Raw genomic sequence first — 6,110 nt, forward strand, 5'->3', positions numbered from 1 at the left:
CTAAATAAAAAAGATTCAGATCCTTATCGCAAGGAAGGATACATGTTTTTAGTCCCAAACTATTCCGAACTGTCCTGAGGAAGGTGTGCCAATATCCAAGGGCTGATACACCGAAACGCGTCGACGCTTTTTGCTTTATAGAATTCAAGCCCAGGAAATTCTCGATACCTGGCATATTGCAATACGGGAAATCTATTTGAAGTACTGTAAGGGCTGATGAATCTCAAAATCCGTAACAAAAACAGGTGTTGTTATAGAGTAGGGATTTCGCTTCTTTTTATTTCATCATAGAAAGTACTTGTCATTCCTTCAGCTTCCTTAAACAATGTTTTTTATAATTTTGATAGGATCATGTTGACACTTTAGAACTTGTATTCTCTTTCTCTGCTTTATCTCTGTATAAAAATGAATATGTTTTAACATTGTTCTTAATTTATTGCACAATATGATATGTTTTTGATTTTTCATGTATTATGGAATTGATTTTGTAATGAAAATTTTTTTATCTGTATGTTTTTAATAAAAAGACTGAACGGTATAAACTAGTTTGTGACCAGTCACTTAAATATTACCTGTAATATTAAGAGTGAGTGAGTGAGATAACTTCCCGTTAAATCATCTTTTCCAGGGATAGTTCTTTGACTTTTCATTGTCTGCAGTACCCTGTTCCCTGGAAAATGTGGGGTCTTCTCTCTTTTTGTTGACTCTCTCTGAGCTATACAATGAAGCAAAGGAAATGTAAAAACCTGATTTGATCAAGATTTCCTTGATGCGGCCTCTTCACTTTTCCCAGTAGATTGGCGGCAGCATACAGGGCCCCCTGCAAATCCGTAGTGCTCCATAGTCAGGGCTTCTACCCCACTTCTCTCGCCCCCCAATGCATACATATCGTGCTGTGTATTGAATGGGCCGAGGAAAGGAAGGACCTGGGGTAATGCATTTTACATCAGTGCTGTGTGACTGGGAAATCGGCCGGTTTCAATCTGGTAAAGTGTGAATTATAACTGAATTAATAAAAAGTTAAGCCTGGTACAGAACGCTCTGCATTAACTTTGAATAAACAAACAACTTTCATCTGGTAATTACAGTTCTTCTAGATTCAGAACTGTTTCCCTTCTGCTCTGCAAGTGAGGGCTAGCGTGGCTTAACGGCTCCCCCTCCTGGGCATTCTAATAAGTGCACATTCATACATAAAATGCTAGAAATGCGTTCACAGGCAGACTTTGTGGATAAAATATACAGGTGTACCATGGGGTGTACCTGCTATGCTTCAATATCAGGTCTGCTCTCTTTGAATCCTGAAGCGACCTTGGAGGAGAGCAGACAGAGGTTAAGAGCTCTGAGACATTTTAAGGTGTGGGCAAAGTGGGTCATGGCCCAGGGCCCCCCTCATAGAGTCAGCTCTGTTCTGGAGAGGTGTGCCCTGATGACCTTGAATAATGTTTAAGCAGATTTTTTCAAATACTGTTTTTCTTTAAAATATTTTTTATGTGGGTGATGTGTGAGAGTCCATTGCAGACATTTTGCAGGGAAATCATTTTTTATGCTTCTTCCAACACCCATAAAAAAGTTACTTTTAGATTAAAACAGGACCTCTCATATGAGAAAATGGGGGGTGAGGGGGGCTGTCACAGAGATTATTTGCATTAATAAAATCACTATACCTCGGCACTCTCCAAAAAGTTATATCACTATTGTAAATAGTGTGGCACACTTACATTCCGAAACAAAGTGATGGCTCACAGGAAATCAGTCCAGTCTAATGAACTTCTGCAATTCCATTTAATATCAAGTGACAATGTTTCCTTAGAACAGTAGAAACCCAATAATCAAACATGTAGTCCAAAACAAAGATATATATTCTTTTACAAAGATCTTGATGTCGTTAGTTGATCCATGGAGGTCCTGTTCGGATAGCCTCCCTGTTGGCAATGATGGATACAGCCGACACGTGTTTCGTTCCGATTGTAACTTTTTCAAGGCTTATTGTATGAAAAAGTCTAGATCCTAAGGATTTGGATAATCCAATGCGCAAATATCTGGCTGCTTAGAAAGCAGGAGTGGGAGACCCTGGAAATATCTCCAGTGGGTAGGAATCTTCCCAGAAGAAAGATACAATTTAGGAAAGGATTTATTCATCTAACTATCCTCTCACCGTGAGCATGTACTCTCAAGCATAATGACGAGCCAAAACTCCCATTGCGTATTACTCCCACATTTAAAATGAAGACATGTGTATAGAAGCACCGGTTGCGCTTTTGTAGCGGTCTTGTCAATATTATGGAGCAAAGGTGGAGGCCATTATAGGCCTCTCTCTAGCTGGCGTGGCAGCAGTGCGTCTTCTCGTTGGAGACACCACGTTGTGGCACATGTTTTCATTTCGAATGTGGGAGTAACGCACAATGTGAGTTTTTGGCTTTTCATTATGCTTTATTTCATTAGCCAATCTTGCTGCAGCAAAAATAGCTTTTAGGGCTTTTCACTGTAAGGACATGATTAACATTAACATTCTGCATACCCTTCTTTTAGATGTCATGCACCATGCCTCATGGTCCATGATAAAAGCAACTGGGGGTTGGGCCCACTGGGAAAGAGGGTAGGTTGGGCCACTATGAAATGCAACAAAATGGGGTTTTTTTTTACCTATGCCTCTGTTATGAATATCACAACGAATGTTGAATTTGGGTAAACCAAAATTTATTAGTTTATCCAGACATTTTTGTCTATTGAGTTCATTAAACTTGAATTTTTTCGTTATTTTAGTAAAGGCAGAACAAAGAACATCATCAACTTCAGGTGCTACCATATATTACCACATTGCAGAAGGTTCAAAAACAAATCATGAAGCTTATTCAAAAGCAAAACATTACTACACAAATAACATATATACACAATAACAATATCAAAAGTGCTCTTAATTACAGTGAAACATGGAACTGTTACTCAATAATACAGTCACTATCCAAAGTGTCAAACCGTCTCTTAAACAGAGGAAATATAAAGAGTATTTCACCCAATACAAAGTGCATCTACTTTTTATGCAAATCAAAAACGTTCAGCATTAATCATTAGCATTAAATGCCTGAAAGTCAAGGAATGCCGACGCGTTTCGAGTCCTATGTATAAATCAAAAGACTCTCATCAGGGCTGTCAGAGTCTGGTCCATGGAAACTGTATGGTAAAAAACAAAAAACAATACACTTAATCTATCTCGTCCTCAATCCATTATGTATTTACAACAGTATTTCTCTAATAGACAAAGTGTAGCGTACCTGGGGAGTTCAAGTTCCAGGGCTGCACTTGAAATGAACTGTGGTCTAGGCCGTGGGTACTCACTGTAACAAAGTGGTATAATTTTAATGAGAGTCTCTACCATGAGGGGAACTGAGACTGAGGCCAGAAATGGCAATATTTTACCTTAGGTGTTTTCACGGGCGGCACCTCTTATTTTCAGCTGCCAGTAGACTGATTCTTCGTGGCGGATCACATTCTATAACAATGGAAATGTCCGTTTTACTGCTGGAACCTGGTCTGTTTCGATTTGTGCATTAACATCAAATGTGGGACTAACTTACTTCACAGGTGCCCAAAACGGGGTTTAATTCAGCTACTCGTTTTCGTGTCAGTTCGATTTCTGTGAAAAATGACAACAAAGCGAGCGCGTGTTAGCTCGACCGTGTTCTAGAGCAAACGGCAACAATTAACTGAACCTTGTGCCATTTTTGGGAGCCTACCTGCTCCGTCCTTCCCGAGTTTGCCTCCCCTTCGTTACTTTCCACTTGAATCTGTTCCGAGTTCTGTGACAATATAAAAGCGGGGAAACCGCGTGTTAGCACGGCCGCGTTTGGGGTGTCAAGCACGCCACTGTCTGAAACCTTCTGCCATGAAAGGGCTTACCTTCGTATTTATTTCAGGGAAGCTGGTATTGCTTGGCTCACAACCGCAGGGTCAGTCTCCTTGCCGGTTGCATATACATTTCAACAGTGCTGGAAAAACGAGTCATGTGATTATCATCTGGCCTATAGGGGCGTGTGGGCCAGAAGGGTGGCTTCTGGGAATTGTAGTGCTGCCAGAGTGGATTGTGCTGATTGCTCCTCATGCTCTGTTAATTTCGCTGAGGCAATTCAGCCCATTGTTCACACTATTAAATTTCATGATTAGGTACGCTTCCTTTTGAAGCAGGGCCATTTCCACATTAGTGTAATGTTTTGGATCAATCCAAAACAAAATCGTCCACTTGAAGTCGTTCTCACAGTGGTTACAGTTCACAAAGTGTTCCACCATTGGCGCAGTGAGGACTTTTTTCTTTATCCTCGAGCGGTGCTGCGTGATCCTCACGTTTGCCGCCTGGGTAGTCTTCCCTATGTACACCTTGTTACACATGCACACCACAGCGTAGACCACGTTCTTAGTTCTACAATTTGTAAACGCATCATGTCTCCATGTCACACCATTATGAGTAAAGACATTACCTTCAATTGTTGCTGCACAGGACACACAATTGCCACATCTGCGGTGCCCACAGATAGGTTTTAAATTCCACTGAGAAATTAGGTCACTTTTTGGCTTTTGGATAAAGCTGTCAGCTTTGACCAAATGTTGCCCTATGCTTTTGTTCTTGCACATGGTAAAAATGGGTTTTTGTAGCGGGGGATAGATTAAGTGTATTGTTTTTTGTTTTTTACCATACAGTTTCCATGGACCAGACTCTGACAGCCCTGATGAGAGTCTTTTGATTTATACATAGGACTCGAAACGCGTCGGCATTCCTTGACTTTCAGGCATTTAATGCTAATGATTAATGCTGAACGTTTTTGATTTGCATAAAAAGTAGATGCACTTTGTATTGGGTGAAATACTCTTTACATTTCCTCTGTTTAAGAGACGGTTTGACACTTTGGATAGTGACTGTATTATTGAGTAACAGTTCCATGTTTCACTGTAATTAAGAGCACTTTTGATATTGTTATTGTGTATATATGTTATTTGTGTAGTAATGTTTTGCTTTTGAATAAGCTTCATGATTTGTTTTTGAACCTTCTGCAATGTGGTAATATATGGTAGCACCTGAAGTTGATGATGTTCTTTGTTCTGCCTTTACTAAAATAACGAAAAAATTCAAGTTTAATGAACTCAATAGACAAAAATGTCTGGATAAACTAATAAATTTTGGTTTACCCAAATTCAACATTCGTTGTGATATTCATAACAGAGGCATAGGTAAAAAAAAAACCATTTTGTTGCATTTCATGGTCCATGAGGCACAGGGTCATGACTGATTTGCATATGGCTGGGTCTAAACTGAGGTGGTATGGTGAGCAAAAGAATGATGGAGTTAACACAGGTTACTTGCCTATGGGTGAATGTTTGATTTGCTCTGCATTCCATCGATCATCTGTGTGTCTTTTGCTTTCTCGCCCTAAGTGCCAGGTATGCCATGACATGGGTCCCGGGCTCACCGGGCCACTGGATTCAAGCTAGCCTGGCTGATATGGGGTGATACCCCGAAACCGGTCCCAGGATGCCTGTTTCTAGTTTAAAGAGGACCTGGCTTGGCAGTTCGGGTTGGCCTGTTCCCATGAGGCTCAGGGTCAAGACTGATTTGCATATGGCTGGGTCTAAACTGAGGTTCATGGTGAGCAAAAGAACAATGGATTTAACCCAGATCTCTTGGCTGGGGTGGGTGTTTGATTTGCTCTGCATTCCATCCACCATCTGAGTATCTTTTGAGTTAGTAGATGATCACGTTTCATGCAAATCTGTCCACAAGGTCAAAGGTTGTTGGCAAATCAAAACAATTACAAAATGTCGGTCACCTCTGTAGAGTTATGGTGCAGCTGCACTTTCCAATGGAAATGAATGTATTGATTTGCCTAGAACTTTGCCTGCCTTGAACGGAGTTGTGTGTAATTTGGCAATCAAACACTGTAGTCAGCTAAGGTGTAGCATGCCTATTTCTGTGAAGATCCATGTTGGAGAAATACATTAAAAGACCAAGGATTTCCCAAACATTTGATTTCCCATTTTTGCTCTCATAAGAATATTTGCTGGCAGCTATAGCAGAAACTACTGAACAGTTTTCCACCAAACTTAGAATAAAAATAGAACTT

At 40.4% G+C, this 6,110-nt stretch overlaps 1 long non-coding RNA gene across 1 annotated transcript; it reads right to left on the reverse strand.

Moving 5' to 3' along the window:
* Positions 1 to 2,557: 2,557 nt before the first annotated feature.
* LOC147709657 (uncharacterized) lies at positions 2,558 to 3,985 on the reverse strand. Its single transcript, XR_015296564.1, has 6 exons — positions 3,898 to 3,985; positions 3,735 to 3,797; positions 3,576 to 3,634; positions 3,418 to 3,490; positions 3,273 to 3,335; positions 2,558 to 3,171 (listed from the first exon to the last, which is right to left on the reverse strand). It is a non-coding gene; the product is annotated as an uncharacterized LOC147709657 (long non-coding RNA).
* Between the last annotated feature and the right edge of the window lie 2,125 nt (positions 3,986 to 6,110).

The sequence above is a fragment of the Lissotriton vulgaris genome, chromosome 6 (assembly GCF_964263255.1).
Source record: "Lissotriton vulgaris chromosome 6, aLisVul1.2, whole genome shotgun sequence".
In the NCBI taxonomy this organism is placed as follows: Eukaryota; Metazoa; Chordata; class Amphibia; order Caudata; family Salamandridae; genus Lissotriton; species Lissotriton vulgaris.